Genomic DNA, 16,099 nt, shown 5'->3' with positions numbered 1-16,099 from the left:
TACCAACAAGCATTCAGACTATGGCTAATTATAAGCAGTTTAATGCTTCTAAATTAACATAACAGGTATTTGCTTGAGCTGATAGCTTACTATTTGGTGATTAATAAATAAATTCAATTCAATTCAGCCTACCACTGGGATCTAATCTATGTATAAGTGGTGTTTGAGCTAATTGAAAGCAGTCTTTATAAGGCCATCGAGTGTGACTAAAACTTTTACTGAATTTGCCAGGCAGTTTCATATCCCCAAAGCAAACTTCTTATTTGTTGGTGTGCAGGACAACTCTAACCCATCTATTTCTCATCTCCTGAGTGGGCTTAGCCTTCTGAATAGATAGCAGGAGCAGAGCAACACAAGATGGCTTGATCTTCATTAGCTCCATCCTCATTCTTGTATATAGACACCTAAAATAGTCTCAATCTTATGTAAAGTGTTATGAAAAACACAGCCTCATGTCTGTGCTTTAAACAGACTGTAGCTGTTGTGTGTCCTCCCATAGAGAATTTTTTGTGCCGCCAAAGAGCACTGACATGAACTTTAGAGTTGTCACCTAGTCAGATTTGAGAGATTATCCAAAGGTGATGAAAATGCCTTGGAGATAAACTTGCTTACTCAACATTTCTACCAAGGTCCAAGAGTACCAATGAGAATAAGGTTCACACAGCACATCAATAACTATATAAATGTGTTATTACCAAATAAAGAAAAAAATTAGAGAATTATAATGATAAGGATTATAGACCTTTGAATATCTGTCCTCTAAAATATATTAGCTCTCTCATGCTGAATAAAGCTTTCCAAACAATTAGGATATATAAGCTGTATCAACTCCTAGCAAACCTAGGATTTCCGTCTCCTCTAAAATGAAGCTTCCCATTTTGGAAGACAAAGTTTCCAGCTGTAATTTACTGCTGAACACAGTTATAAGTGATGCTTAAATAATTTAAGTGAAGTGAATTAGACCACACTTAAAACTAAAATCAATTTATATTTGTTGGGGGAAATGGCTACTTCTCTAATATACTTGAGTCCTGGCTTAAAATCCAAATGCTAGACCACGTTTTTTTTTTAACTTTATAAATTATTTCTATGGTGCCACAAAAGGTCATCAGCATATGGCCTAGAGATTACATTCAAGAGTCAGAAGTCTTGAATTATATTCTTCTATATGTAAATAATCTTTTTCCCCCCTCTGGAAAAATCAATTAAACAACCAATGACTAAATATAATTAGCTTTGAATATAGACTGATTATGATACTACACTGGGGCTTTTAAATCAGGACATCTGTCTCAGCCTAACTTTAACCTTCTTCCTTCTAGGGCACCTTGCTCTGGCAAATTTGGGAGAGGAAATGTGGGTAAGATTAATGGAACTCACAAGTAGAAAATATCTATTGTTATCTGACTGAGCATGAGAAAAAAACTCCAGAACAGAGACAGAGATAACGTGAAATTCATCACTATTTCCATTTTAGCATGCCCTTTGTTTATTGTCTCCACATCAAGGTCTCCTGTACTATTATATTGTTGCGTTTTGAAAACTAAACCTCTTTCTTTATGTTCTTTCATACCTGGCTTAGTCTCTAGATTATTAAAACTGGACTCTTTCCTATCAAAACATGAGTGCAATGTCTTTTATTTTTTACTGAAATTTGTCATGGGTCTAGAAATATATCTCATATCTTCATTATGATGCTTTATCTTATTCCTCAATTTTCCCATTTAAGAACTTTTGACAACTTTTTACCCTACACTTGCCCTCAGATTCCACATAAAATCAGCAAATGCATCCCACAGATGCAGCCATGCAGTCTTCTATTATTTTCTTTAATACACCTTCTCTTCCTACCAACACCCACAGCCCTGGTCTCTATATTTAGACACATGACTTCACAGATCAAATTCCATACCTGCTGTCCGCATCTAGGGCTTCCCTTCTAACTCAATTTATTTTTATAAGACCAAAAAAAAATCTGCTTTCATTTACTATTTCTAGATAGTCTTTTCATATCTTTGTAAATGTCATTTTTCCTATCTCCTGTATTTAGTATACATGTACTCTTTCTATTATGCCTACATTTTTGGTTATTGTTAAGTTAATTGTATTATTACTAATAGAAAAATAATTAATTATAAGGATTATAACATTAATATAGTTTCAAATGCATCAGTACCCAGAAAGACTCATGTAGCCAACTAAAAAAAGAAACAAAGACATCAATAACATTGAATTAGGTCAATTTTAAATATCGTCAGGTAAAATATGAATTATAATTCACAAATAGATAAATAGTACAATTTGAAGGTCATTTCGTAGACTTCAGGGTAAAAAAATTAAGTTGTGGAATATCACATTAAAATCTACACCATGGAACAGAAGTAGAATATAAGTTGAAAAGCTGTAAAAGAATAAAAAATTAATGATGGTACAAATAAGACATTCCTCAGAATTTAAATATGCAGCACTCTTTGGGAAGATAAGAAGTTTGTCTTATTTACTTACCCAAAATAATTGGATGATTAATTATCCACTGTTTTACCCGGCTTCTAACTTCAAAGATTCTCTAAAAATAAACTGTCCTATTAGATTACCATTGATGTTTGTTTATACATCTATCTATCTATCTATCTATCTATCTATCTATCTATCTACCTATCTATCTATCTATCTATCTATATATATATATATACACACATATTCTGTATACTTGGCACATTAAAGAGTTGATTAATCTAACATCTAGATGATGCTTTTAGAAGACAACCTTTTGCGGAAGATTTTATGGTTTTAAAAATCAAGAGCATTAAAATGTTACATAATAAAATTACTATTGATTTACAGACATCATTCTTCATTGATTTAAAAGCAAATATTAGAATAATTTGAACACTTTAATGAAGTAAATGGCATTACTATCATTAAAATATTTTTTGAATTATTGTTTATTTGCTCTCTTCTTTTGTGTAGTCTTATATTAATAATAATTTTGGCCACATTTTGAGATCTGAGGAAATTTAAAATTCTAAGGAGCACTATAATTGTGACTAACTTGATTTTTTTTCCTCTGGAAAATTTTATTGCTACTTCCACATTTCTTTCTTGTGAGCTAATGTTCAGAATAATGATGAAGGCACTATAATATATATCTTTAGAGATGAAAATTTTTTTGTCATTTGGAGTTTAATATAGTAGCATACTAAATTTATATAATTAAATATTGCAACTAATTCCCTGATAAGTTAGCATTCAAGAGTGAACTTCTATTTGATAATCAGTTGAGATCTCATGCCCAAAACAGTTTGATGGTCTTTTTAAAAGATACATTTTTAGTTTACAAAAGGCCTCAAATTGTGAATAAATATAGTATTTTGAGATTGCATCACTAAGAGTATTGGGTTTTAATAAAAATAATTTTCCATTTGTTTGAAAATAAACATTTCATTTAAAATAATCCAAACACTTTTTTAAAAAATATTCAATTTCTCAGATATTAAAGGTAAGAAAGTTTTAGCTGAATATGTCAGAAACTTTGAGTTGTCAGAAAAGTCATGATGCATTTTGCAACAGATGGTGCTAGTTCATTTTTTGAAGTACTAGAATCATTCTCATCTATGTTATTGCTATGTCACATGACAGCTGACAGTTTTAGCTTCATTCTAAAAAACATTGAGCGATTTGGTTGAGTTTTGGAGATTTTACAACAAGTTTAAGATGGAAGACCAAACTGTGCATTTTTGCCATAATTTACTCTTTTACTTCCATAAAGGGAAGAAAGCGCGTCAAGCCTGTGAAAAACTGCATAAAGATTATGGTGACAATGCTCTACAAGAACGTCAGTGCCAATGATGGTTCATGAAATTCTGTGCTGGTGACTTTGATCTCAACAACGCTCCTCAATCAGGGAGGTCCACCAAGTTTGATGATGACAAAATAAAGGCATTGATTGAGTCAAACCCACGTTACACGACATGAGAGATTGCAGAAACATTGAACATCCATCATTCAAGCATTCATGACCACCTGAAGAAGCTAGGATACATAAGCAAGCTCAATATTTGGGTTGCGCATGAACTCAAAGAAGTTCATTTGACAGTGCATATAAACATCTGTGATATGCTCTTAAATGTGAGGAAAATGATCCTGTTTTGAAGCACCTGATAACTGGTGATGAGAAGTGGATTGCTTACAACAATGTGGTGCAAATGGTCTTGGTCCCGACATGATGATTCACCTCAAACGACATTGAAAGCAGACATTCATCAGAGGAAACTTATGCTCTCAGTGTTTTTTGAGCTCCTACCAAGAAATCAAACAATCAATTTGAATGTGTACTGTCAGAAATTGGACAGTTTGAATGAATCTATTATCCAGAAATGTCCAGAGTTCATTAATGGTAAAGAAGTTGTGTTCCAGGGCCAGCCAAGTGGCATGTTGGTTAAAGAGCTGGCTTGGGATGTCAGAGGGCCCTGGTTCGGATCCCACATATGAGGGTCAGTGACACGCCCTCTACAGCTAAGATACTGAACAACAGCTCGACCTGGGCTGCCGTGAGTCTCCAGCAACAGCGTAGGCTGCAGCCCCTGCGGCAGTGGGTTGCCATGGGCTACTGTATGTAGCCAGCAGCCAGCGTGAGTGGCCAGCAGCCGCAGTGAGTGGCTGTCCAGAAACCAGCGACTGATCTGCCTCGCCTGGGAAGAGCACAACGATGGTGCCAACTTGGGCCAGTGAAGCAACATCTTCCACAACTAGACTGAAGAACAACAACAAAAAAGGACAGCAATTTGTCTGTTCCCCTTCCCCCAATTCCCCAGCACTGTTCCCATCCCCCAACTCCCCTTAAAAATCTTTAAAAGAAAAAAAAAGTTGTGTTCCATCGTGACCACGAGGCCACACACGTTTGATCACCCATCAAAAATTATTGGAATTTGGATGGGATGTGTTGCCACACCCACCATACTCGCCTGACCTTGCACCGTCAGACTTCCACTTGTTTTGCTTTCTTCAAAACTCCTTGTGTGGTATAACGTTCAATTCAGATGAGGTTGTAAATCAGCACCTTGTTCAGTTTTTCACCAATAAAGACAGGTTCTTTTATGAACAAGGAATTATGAAACTCACTGAAAGATGGCAAAAGGTTTTCGAACAAAACAGGCAATATATCATTGATTGATCTTTGTTCTTTATATAAATAAATGATTTGAAAAACATGGAAAAATACATCATGACTTTTCCGACAACCCTATAATAATCATTTTTTATGAAATATTCATGTCATACAAGATTGTATCTACATAACATCCATCAATTCAAACAGTAAAGATAATTTTTAAAATCACTCATATGAAGACCACATTTTGTTAACTTTATTTTTTACTTTCCAGGTATTGTGACATCCTATAAGTCAGTCATTCTCAGCCTCATTCTATGATCACCTGCTTTAAAATTACTTTTAAGTGATGGGTGGAGGGCTCAAACTATTGAGATACTGTGATTCCACACAGATTCCCTGAAGCATGGGTGAAAGCTAATCCTGGACTTATTTCTGAGGTAATTCTGATACCACTGAAGTTTGAGAAATGTTGTAGAGACCATTTGGTGTCACTGAAAAAAAGGGTTTGTCTATCCTGTACTATTTATTCTTGAATAAAAGAAAGTAGAGTAAGTAATATCACAACTAGACTATAGACCAAACTTTGGAATAATCAAATTGCATTATTTCAAATAATCTGCCCATAGCAGGATTAGACTGTTGGTGTTTAGTTATTGTGGGTTTCATCTATCATGTAAACAAGGAAAGTGATTTATGAATCATAGGATCAGAGATATAAGTGACAGTGTATTTGCATTCAAGTAATAATGATTGCACTTTTTAATTTCGCATACTATTGGCAATTACATCTTAAAAATGACTTAACTTATATGTGGGATATAAAACTGAAAGCAACAAAGGAACAAGACAAACAAATGAAGAAACAAAAGCTCATAGACACAGACAACAGTTTAGTGGTTACCAGAGGGTAAGGGGGGAGGAGGGATGGTAGAAGAGGGTAAAGGGATCAAATATATGGTGATAGAAGGAGAACTGACTTGGGGTGGTGAACACACAATGTGATATATAGATGATGTATTATATAAAGGTACACTTGAAACCTATGTAGTTTGTTAACTAACCACTGCCACTCCAATAAATTTAATTTAAAGAAACGATAAAATGTATGGTGAAAATATCAAAGTGTAGAATGGTGTGACATATATGTTCCCTTTTGTGTACAAAAAGGGATTTTAAGAATATGTTCTTGTATTTATACAAACAAGCTCTGGAGAGATAAAACAGAAACTATTAAAACTGATTCCTTGAGGAAGGGGTTGTATAAGGACAGGAATGGAATGAGACTTCTCACTGTGTACCTCTTCCTTTTGAAACATGTGAATAAATTATCTAGCAAAAATAAGTAATTATTTCAAAATGGGAAAGAAATAAAAATAAAATAAGATTATCATTTTAGTTATTGAGTACTATTTATTTAAGCAATTGAAAGTGAGTCAATAGAAGAAAACAACAGAGCACTAAAATTACACCAGCATGAAATTATTGGGAAAAAATTCCTATTCTTGAGGCACTTAAAGTAAATTAAGCTTAGACTTATTTACATTTTACAATAGCAATTTAGTTCCTTCCTAATTTAATAAAATAAAATGCAAATTAGTACTAATGAAAACAATTAAGTAAAAATCATATGATGAAAAAACCCGCACAAAATAGAAATAAAAAAATAATAAAACAATAATAATAATAATGGGGACCGGCCGAGTGTCACATTGGTTAAGAGTTGGCTTGGGATGCCAGTTCTGAGCAGCAGGGCCCTAGGTTGGATTCTACATGAGGGCCAGTGACGCTGCACCCTCTACAGCTAAGATAGTGAAAAACAGCTCGACCTGGAGCTGAGCTGCCATGAGTCTGCCATTGACGGCATAGGCGGCAGGCCCTGCTGCAGTGGGCTGCCATGAGCTACTGTGAGTGGCCGGCAGCCACCGTGAGCTGCTGTGAGCTGCCATGAGCGGCTGTCCAATGGCCAGTGAGCGACTGCCTCACCCGGGAAGAGCGCAATGATAATACCAACATGGACCAGTGAAGCAACGTCCTCCACAACTAGACTGAAGAACAAAAGGACAGCAAATTGTCTGTTCTCCTTCCCCGATTCCCCAGCACTGTTCCCCTCCCCCAATTTCCCAATTTAAAAAAATCAGCCAGTTTTAGCTATTAACAATAGCCAAGGATATGTAGATTAATTCACTTGACTCAAAACCTTTAGTTCAGTCAAGGTAGCTACCATTAGTAAGGGAGTGTTATGAGGTTTTTGAAAGGAGAATCTAGGACGTAATTGGAGTAAGATAAAGTAATTGTAGAATGGGCAACAGATAGGAATATAGTGTGAACACTATGCAGTGAATTCAGGAGAGTAAATAAATTTCTCTTCCTAAAGAAGAGCAAGAGAAGGGTGGTTAAGCATCTAAGAATGGTGATTTAAATTTTATGTTGCATAGTATATAGTTACATACATATCCCCAGTCTCAAAATTCTAAATTTGTATTGCTATCATTACCAAAGAAAATTTTGTATGTTAAAATAATTTCTGGTTACCAATTCCAGTGTGTGAGGGGAGTTCCCCAACACCACCAAACAACTGTCCAGATGCCAGTTGAGTGTCTTACAATTCAACTCAACTCAATTCTGACCTCTTATCTACCTGGAGGTAGCATCAAGTGCCACTGTATAAGGGTTTAGTCCTACAAGACCGCACTCTTCCTTCCCCACACAACTTCTGGCACCAGTCCTCAGAAGCCTAAGTTGTCACCTGTACTTCTGACCAATCAGCTACAAATTGGAGATTCCAATGACTCCCCTCCAACTCAGGATGCCAATCCCAAATCCAGGTTATTACCTGTACTGACTGACAGGCTGTGGATCAGAGGTTTCCACGCCCCGCTCCTTGGGTTCCATTAATTTGCTGAAATGGCCCACAGAACTCAGGAGGCTCCTTTACTCACTAGATTACTGGTTTATTACAAAAGGATATAACTAAGGCACAGCCAGATGGAAGAGATGCATAAGATAATGTATGGGGAGAGGGAATGGGCAAGTGCATGCTCTCTCCCAAAGCACCACTCTCCCTAAATTTCCACATGTTCACCAACCTGGAAGCTTTCAGAACACTGTTCTTTTGGGCTTTTATGGAGGTTTCTTTACCTAGGCATGACTGATTAAATCATTGGCCATTGGCAATTGATTCAACCTCCAGCCCCTCTCCCCTCTCTGGAAGTTGCGGGGAGGGGGAAAGAGTGGGACTGAATGCTCAAACTGTCTAATCACATGGTTAGTTCTCTTGGCCTCCATACCGCCCCCACCTGTAGATGTGGTCCAAAAGTCACCTCAGTAAAATAATAAAAGACACCTTTATTGCTCTCATCACCTAGGAAATTCCAAGGGTTTTAGGAGCTCTAAGCCAGGATCCCAACAAAGACCAAATATATATATTTTTATTATAAGTCATGATATCACACATTAAAATGAAAATAACACTTTATACCACTTATCTTTTCTATCATGCTAGGTGTTAATCACCACACTTTCAGACACCAATAACTCAGTCATGTCATTATTTATAGTAATTTATTTCTGTGTCTCATAGTATATCTATCTATTATGATTATAGTGTATATATTATATCTTGTTTTAAAATTTCTCTTTGTTAGCTGTTATCCTAATCTCATTATAGAAGACTTCCACATCCTCATAGCTGACTCCAGATTTTCCATTTCTCAGTTCTTTTTGTACATAGGTACTATTGCAACATATATGTATACGCGTATATAACAAACATATGACTTATCTTGTATATTCAAAGCTGTATACTAAGCATTGTAGGAGACCCAAAATTAAATAGAATATGACACCTGATCACAAAGGAAGTTCAAGTCTGGTGAGGAAGATACACATTTCTATAAATAACACAAGGGGGCATGAAATTCAGGGCTTGGGGAAGATAGTTTGAGTTAATGTGGTAAAGTACCGAAAGTAGTTTTCAAATGGGACCACAATGTCTTGTGGTTCTATAATTGGAATTATAATTTGGGTACACTATTAAATCTCACTCATCTTAAATAGCACCACTGTGATGAGCTCTTTTTCATCTCTCTGTTCCGACGGTCACTGGGCTGTTTTTACTCTGCTCCCACACATTTGTGATCCCAAATCTCTAACAATGTCAATTCTTATGTAAACATATGTGTGCTATGGTCTTAATGTTTTATTTCCCCCCAAATTAATAGGTTGATATTCCAAGATGTTAATGTTAGGAGGTGGGGCCTTGGGGTTGTGTTTAGGTCATGAGAGTGGAGCCCTCAGGAATGGGATTAGTGCCTCATAAAAAAAGAAAACTCTAGAGGAATCTCTAGCCCCTTTTACTATGTGAGGATACAGTGACAATGTACCAGCTATGGACAAGGAAGAGGGCTTTCACCAGAATATAACCACACTGACACCTTGATCTTGAACTTCCCTGCTTCTAGATCTGTGAGGAATAAACTTCTGCTGTATATAAGCCATCCAGGATGCAGTATTTTTGTTAGAACAACTTGAACAGACTAACACACTTCCACACATTTACCTAAAACCTACATATGAACATTTGAGAGGCCACTGAGTCATTTATTTCTGTATCCCCAGTGGATAGTACCAGACCCAGGACCAATTAAATATTGAAAAAATGGTGGCAGAATTGAATATGTTTGGTAAGGGAGTCAGATCTTTTGGAATCTTCCCTTTGAAATTAAACGAAGGGAATTTCAGGACAGGAGATTCTCTGTGAACATTTTCTAAGCCACTCCACTGAGGAATTAATTCAAATAAAAATGTTTCCAATCACATTCAATAAAATTTTTATATCTGAATTGTTAAATATGATAACTTATGACTCTTCATGCATCAATTTCATTTTCTTAACTCAAGTTGGAAAAATAATTTGGATCCACTTTATTGTTTTCTTATTTTACACCTTTGTACATCATATCCTCCCTGGGAGTCATGAAATGCTATGTTATGCCCTATCTTTATACGTACCCCTGATGGTCTTCTTCCTTATAAAGAATGGCAGCAACAACAACAGAAGACAGCTTAAAACAACCCATTTAAGGAAACCTCATGAATCACAGTTCACCTGCAATATGTGCAATAATACACTTAGAGTATTTATTGTTGACTTTTACATATATTTGCATATAAGTTATGCTATGAAAGGTTGTGAGTGATTTATGCATATAGATAGATTATACATTCTTTTGGAAAGCATTATAGTTTTATTTCTTTTGTGGTTTCTTTTAATTTTTATGTTGATACTCAGATCAAGGGCAGATAGGGAGCTATTTATGACCAACTTTACTAACCTGTATAGAGAAAAAGGATCTTTGCTGGTGATTTGATTAGATGGCATTTGGGAGTGCTGGTCTGTGGGAGCTGGCTCCTACAAGTTGGTAACATGTTAATGAATGAGAGGGTGGCATATGGATTAGTTGATAAGATTCAGGTAGGTGATGGGTGCTAGGGCTTAAAATGAGATTTCACTTAGGAGGACAAAAATGAAAGAATAGAGTTAGTAAACAATTTAAGAAGAGAAACCAATAATAGTTTGGATTGGAAGCAAGTGAAATAGATGTGACATATTTACACCTACCAAATGAGCCTAGTAAACACAAATAAATTAATTCAGTTAAAACAACTATAAAAATCAGATTTATGATATTGAAAAACATTCTAAAACAATCACACCATCAAAAGTAAACTGATTGTAGCTACATATACCAGCAAAAAAATGTCCCAAGCAGACACTGACAGAATTGAAGACAGAAATAGACAGTTCTACAATAATAGTTGGAGACTTCAATAAACTAATTTCAATAATGAATAGAACTGACTTTACAGAAACAGAAAGGATTATAGGAGAATCTATGAACAATTGTACACCAACAAATTAGATAGCCTAGATAAAACTGACAAATTCTTAGAATCACACAATTTACCTAAACTTAGTCAAGAGAAAATATAAAATCTCAACAGACCTATAACAATAAAGACATTGAATCAATTAATCCAAGATCTCCCCAAAAAGATACCAGATGGGTTCACTGATGAATTCTACTAAACACTTAAAGAGGAATTCACACCAATTCTTCTCAAACTCTTCTTACCTGATACCAAAGCTAGATAAAGTCATCAAAGAAAACAAATCTATACACCAATATCTATTGTGCAGAGTTGCAAAAATTCTTAACAATATTTTATCAAAACAAATGTAATATCATATTAAAAGGATTATGCACCAGGACCACATGGGATTTATTATAGAAATGCAGAAAGTCAATCAATGTAATACACCACTTTTAAAGAATGAAATTAAAACCAAACAAACAAAAAGCAAAAAAAAAAATCACAATAAAACCCATATAATCATCACAACTGACAAAATAAAGCATTTGAAAAAAATCCAACATTCTTTCATGATAAAAACACCAGAAAACTAGGAACAGAAGGGAATTTCCTCAACAAGATAAAGGATAGTTAAAAAAATCTAGTCTACATCATATTCATCTAGAAAGACTGAAAGCTTTTCTCTAAGATCAAACACAAGACAAGGATGTAAATTTTCACCACTGCCATTCAATACTGTATAGGAATTTCTAGCCAGAGCAATTACACAAGAAAGGAAAATAAAAACCATCCAAATGTGGAAATAAGTAAACTATTTGTATTTACAGATGACATGATAACATATGTAGAACTCCCAAAGAATTCACAAGAAAGCTGCTAGAGCTAATAAATAAATTCAACCATGTAGCAGGGTACCTAGTTAACACCCAGAAATCGTGTTTTTTTTCAATACCAGCAATGAAGATTTTCTGGTCAAGATGGCAAATCAATCCTAGCTGGATAAGAAGCCCTAGCATAATTCCTCCAGGATTTGGAGAGCACACACCCCTCCCATGAGGGTTTTGTGAGGTGTTTCAGGGACAAAGGTGCCTTTTCCACAAACTTCTTTAGCTTAAAATATTCACTATGCCAAGGTGCCATATTTTGGCATCTAAAATCATGCGAGGGCTTATTTTCTGGCTAGGTCTTATTTTTGGGGAAATATGGTATGTAAACGCTCTGATCTGCTCCTCTCAGGAACACATCAATTAAACCACTGAACAACTATTATTGAGAATCGCCTGAAGTCTAACTGAACCAAAGCCCTACAACAATGGATATACAGAAGAAGCCACCTCCAGGGCCAGCCAAGTGGCTCAGTTGATTAAGAGCTCGCTAAAAGTGTGAGCTCTGAGCAATAGTGGTTCAAGTCCCAGCCTAAGCTAAGCTGCCGCTGAGCTGCCAACACGTGGCAGGATGGCTCAGATAAAATAAATAAATAAATAAATAAATAAATAAATAAATAAATAAATAGATAGATAGATAAATAAATAAATAAAATTTAAAAAAAGAAAATGCCACCTTGAGACTGGTAGGAGGAACAGAAATGCAGGAATGGACTGGTCTCACATCCTTGGCTGACCATCAAAAATTGGGGGGTGGGGGATCTTAGTTGCAGAGGTCCCCATCTGAGGAGCAAGGGGTCCCAGCCCCACGCCATCCCAGGGTTCGGCACTAGGGAGAGAAGTCCCCATAATTTCTGGCTGTGAAAACCAGTGGAGATTGTGGCTAAGTGAGACTGAGTGCGGCTGCCCTCCCATGTGCTCCTTTTACTGACGAACTCACTCTGAGCTCCAGCTCTGGAGCAGCAGCTCCAAAGATACCAGGAACATACAGGAGGGGACTAAATTGTCTGGCTTCAGGAAGAGGGCTGGAGAGGTAGCTTTCTCCCAGATGGAGGAACTGGAGAAAGTCATTTTTTCTTCGTTGAGTCCTCTCACTTCACAGTGTAGGCAGATGCCATATTTGAGTCTACATCAAACTGGCTATCACGTTTCATCTGCTCCACCCTACAGATTCCCTGAAACCCTGTCCCACCCAACTTCCCACACTCCCAGGCCTCTTCCAGTGGCTTTTCCATATAAACAGCCTACTTTGGCTCATATTCAGCATCTGCATTCTGCATGACCCGTACCTCTGGCTGAGCAGCCCTAAGCCCAGTACTAGTGACACATGGCCTTGGTTCATGGCTTGGCCTCTCAAGGCACCTCTATGCACAGAGTGGGCAGCAGCCATATCTGGATTGTTTTGTGGTTCATCTCAGGTGGTCCCAGGCAAGGCACAGACTGCTGCTGAACTTGGCCTATAGCCGGATCCCTCCCAGGAGGCCCTGGGGCTGGCAGGCCCAGTGGCCACTTTGGACTGGGGTGGAACATCGCCTGGCCACCTCTAAGGACAACACACCCAAAAGACAGACTGGGCAGGCACCAGAGCTCTGCTAAAGTAAACCCTTATCTGGAGGGTCAGCCCCTGCACAACAGGTCCCCTACTGTAGTCACAGCCAGTCCTCATATCCAATCAGCCTGAGGGGCAGTCTCTCCCATTGACATGCAAGCAGCAATCAAGTCTCAATTACAATAGGAGAGCACATACAGCCCACACAAGAGACAAATCTGAAGCACTCAGCTCTGGTGACCAGGGAGATTGCATCACTGTATCCCACAAAACACCTACTACATAACTGGGAGGCATAGCAGCTGTACATAAAAACAAACACAAGGAGGCAGCTAAAATGGAGTGACAAAAACTTCCCAAATAAAAGAACAGGAGAAAGCTCCAGAAAAAGAACTAAACAAAATGGAGACAAGGGCTGGCCAAGTGGCACGTTGGTTAACAGTTGCCTTGGGATGCCAGCTCTGAGCAGCAGGGCCCCGGTTTGGATCCCACATGAGGGCCAGTGATGCTGTGCCCTCTACAGCTAAGATGGTGAACAACAGCTCGACCTGGAGCTGGGCTGCTGAGAGTCGCCGGCAATGGCTGCAGCCCCTGCTGCATTGGGCTCCCGTAAGCTACCGTGAGCAGCCAGCAGCCGGCATGAGCTGCCTTGAGCTGCTGTGAGTTGCTGTGAGCCACCATGAGCGGCCGTCCAATGGCCGACGAGAGACTGCCTCACCTGTGAAGAGTGCAATGATAATACCAACATGGGCCAGTGAAGCGATGTCCTCCACAACTAGACTGAAGAACAAAAGGACAGTAACTTGTCTGTTCCCCTTCTCCCGATTCCCCAACACTCTTCCCCTCCCCCAATTCCCCAATAAAATCTTTAAAACAAAACAAAACATGGAGATAAGCAATCTACCAGATGCAGAGTTCAAAACACTGACTATACAAATGCTCAATGATCTCAAGGAGAACTTCAACAAAAATATGTGAAACACAAAAATGGAGATAGAAAACATAAAAGAGAACCAGTCATAAATAAAAACTATAATAACTGAAATGAAGAACATATTAGAGGGAAACAACAGTAGATTAGATGAAGCAGAGGATCAAACCAGCGATTTAGAAGATAAGGTAGCAAAAAACACCCAATCAGAAGAGCAAAAAGAAAAAAGAATCCAAAAAAATGAGGACACTTTAAGGGCCTCTGGGACATCATCAAACACACCAACATTCACATGATGGGGATACCAGAAGGAAGAGATAGAGCAAGAAATTGAAAACCTATTTGAAGAAATAATGACTGAAAACTGCCATAACCTGGTGAAGGAAATAAACATACAAGCCCAGGAAGCACAGAGAGTCCTAAACAAGATGAACCCAAACAGGCCCATATCAAGGCACATCATAATAAAATACCAAAGGTTAAAGACAAAGAGAGAATCTTAAAAGCAGTTAGTTCCCTACAAGGGAACTCATAGACATTGCACATCTAAAAGAATAAATTTGAGCTTTACCTCAAGTCTTATGCAAAAATTTACTCCAAATGGGTCAATCACCTAAATATAAGAGCTAAAATCATAAAACTCTAAAAGGAAAAATAGGGATAATTTTTGATGACCTTGGATTGGGCAAAAAAACTCATAGATATAACACCAAAAGCAAAAACAAAATAAGAAATATATAATTGGATGTCATAAAAATTAAACACTTTGGTTCATCAAAGTATAATATAAAAAAAGTCAAAAGATAACCTATAGAATGGAAGAAAATATTTGCAAATGATATATCTGAAAAGGGTTTAATACATAGAATATACAGTGTGTTTCAAAAATGTGTACACATTTTAAGAAAGGAAAAAAGTTGTATTAAAATTATAATAATATATACTGATAACAAAAGATGAATACAAGTCACGTTTGACTTCTGCAATTACAGGAGGGGCTCAAAGTGGTTACCATCAGCGTCCAGACACTTCTGACCACGACGAACTACTGCTTGAGCAATATTGACCAAAGTGTCCACTTGTATACATTTTTTTGAAACCCCCAGTATATAAAACACCTTCAACTCAATAAGAAAAGACAATCTAATTTTAAAATGGGCAGAGGACTTGAATTATAATTTCTCCAAAGAATATGTACAAATGGTTACTAAGTACATGAAAAGAAAATTGGTGTCATTAGTGACTAATAAACTGCATCTATACCACAATGAGATAATTCATACCTACTAGGATGACTATAAAAAAATTGAAAATTACAAATGTGGAGAAATTGGAACCCTTGCACACTTGCCCAATTCTGGAGTGAATGTAAATGGTGTAGCTACACTAGAAAATAGCTTGGAAGTTACTCAAAAAACTCAACAAAAAATTACCATATGACTTAGAAATTCCATTCTTAAGTCTATAGCCAAAAGAATTGAAAACTGAAACAAATACATATATCTGTATACCAATGTTCATTTTATCAGTATTCTTTGTACCCAGAAGGTGGAAACACAAGTGCCCATCAAAAGATTAATGGAAAAACAAAATGTGCCTAATACAGAGGGTACCAAAGAATGTATACACATTTTAAGAAAGGAAAACTATTAAAATTGTAATACTCAATAAATACTGATAAAAGATGAATACAAGTCACATTCGACTTCTGCAATTACAAGAGGTGCTCAAAGTGGCTACCATCAGCA

Source organism: Hipposideros armiger, unplaced genomic scaffold (assembly GCF_001890085.2).
Source record: "Hipposideros armiger isolate ML-2016 unplaced genomic scaffold, ASM189008v1 scaffold_1403, whole genome shotgun sequence".
In the NCBI taxonomy this organism is placed as follows: Eukaryota; Metazoa; Chordata; class Mammalia; order Chiroptera; family Hipposideridae; genus Hipposideros; species Hipposideros armiger.
The sequence above is the reverse complement of the archived record's forward strand: the minus strand, read 5'-3'. Positions refer to the sequence as shown.